This window comes from Falco punctatus (assembly GCF_963210335.1).
Source record: "Falco punctatus genome assembly, chromosome: 3".
Classification (NCBI taxonomy): Eukaryota; Metazoa; Chordata; class Aves; order Falconiformes; family Falconidae; genus Falco; species Falco punctatus.
The window spans coordinates 89,374,072-89,376,217 of NC_137582.1; positions in this window are offsets into that span (position 1 = coordinate 89,374,072).

The following is a 2,146-nucleotide window of genomic DNA, read 5'->3' on the forward strand; positions in this document are numbered from 1 at the left end:
AAAGACAATGTACAATGGTATGATGTACACAATCAACTCTTTAAGCTCTTCTACCAAACAGAAACTTTTTACAAATGAACCACTTCATTTAAATATGCAGCCTGTATAATCAGACTCTTTGAAGTAGGGAGACAGATGATCAGGATTTGCCTTTTGATCTTTCCAAATTGTTTTACCAAGTAACAACTATGCCTGAAGTCTTTTCTGGAAAACTTTATTAGTGACAATGTTTACAACACTCTTAGAGGCCAAGGTTCTCTTAGTATCACTGTTAAAGAATCTTCCAGAAACTGAATTACAAAGCACGCTTAGGCTCTGGAAATAATGATGATGAATGTTATGCAAGTTCAATTCAAATTCCTAATCAAATGAGCTACAATTCTATTCAATGCTCTGTACATATGCACATTAAAAATAAAAAAAGATGTGCTTTCACAGGATCTGATGGATCCACATAGATCTGTCTTGCTCTTTGTTCATCTTCTTGTACCCAAATCAAGTCAACAGATCTTGCATGAGAACTAGATCACGACAGATCAGGCTCTGAGGCAATCAAAAAACAGGACTTTATCAATAAGGCAGAGACACCTTCACATTTCCAAAAAAGCAGCCAAAGTTGCCTAGTTATAAATTACAGCTGTTCCACTGATTAGCATAATCTCAGTAATAATTCTTCTGAAATTTAAGGCAACTTAAACAACTTTCTGTTCTTAGTGTATGTTACAAAGCACTACGCTCACATTACACATTCCATGCATCTCCTTAAATTATCAGAAACATCCACAGCCACTGTTTTTAGACACTGCATGTACAAATACACTGTGGTTTTGATATAGACAAAGGAAATGTGAATTTCTTTACCTTCTGTTTTCTGCCCTCAAGAAAAGGAAAATAAAATTTCTTCAAATCTTCCTAGCCCATGCTTAACCAGTAAAAAAAGGGAACATAGCCCACTAATAAAAAAAAGGTCATTGTCCTCATTTATTGAGGAAGACCTAAAAATCATTAATTGTAATGCAATGCAGAAATTGTTTTAGAAGTTTGTTTTCAAGCAACTTCTGGGTCAAAAAACCAGTTCTGGGTTCCTCCTCCCCCAGACAGCATATCTGATAAATTCAAGACATTTTTATGCAAGTGTTGATGAATAAGCTCACAGTCTTCTTATAGCTGAGAAGCGAAATGATGCACGGGAAGAAAGAAAATGTTAAAGTATGAGTTAACAATTCTGCTGGGGTAGTCTGCTGATATCAGATAGGAAGAGAGAAATTTGCAAAGCCACCATACACCTGAAAATGAAGTCACTACGTGTTCTACTTGTTAAACACATGAATCTGGTCACAGTTAAGAGGGATAGATAAAATAATGGTGTACACAATTACGCTTAACCCTTTACCAATGCACCGTTTCCTCTTATTGCTAGAAGCAGATGGGCAATTGTACAAAGGAATTTGAAACACAAAAGACTTGAGGGCAGTTGTTGCTGCTTAGTTTTCAAGACTACTGCTGTTCAGAGGCGTTTCAGCTTTTATTTTACAGACTGAAGCTATGAGTTAGAATCACTTCTCAGAAGTCAAAGAACAGCAGCATCTAGCATAGAGCAGTTACTTGCCTTTATCTTGTTGTTTTTATCCCCTCCTTTATGTTTTAATGGTTTATTATCACTCTTTAAATTACAGAATGTTTGGCTTTTTTCCTTTGTTTTCTCTCATCCTCTGAAATGGATTTAAAGCATCAATCTATTAAGATAAGGCAATCACAGAAGCTGTAACAAGTGAGGTAGTGCTGTGGGGTCAAGTTTTTAAAAAAATCCCACATTTAAGAACATCTCATTGCATGCGTACAAAAATGTGCTTATGAAAATACACATACTGATTAGCTCAGAAGTGAAGCTCTGGAAGACATTTTGGGTACTCTGAACTTTAAAGCTACACTTGTGTCTACTTTGGCACCTGCAATAATGTACTTTCATGGATGTCCAATCCCACGCCTACAGAAAGGTGCTTCAGACAACCGCTGAATTTGTTGTTCAGTGTAGTGTGGCTATCAGGCAAACGTTTTTCAGGAGTCTGTATCAATTCTTTGGGCCAGACTCATGCATCCATGATCACAAAGTTGCCTGGTACCTTATTACATACATCTGCATTAC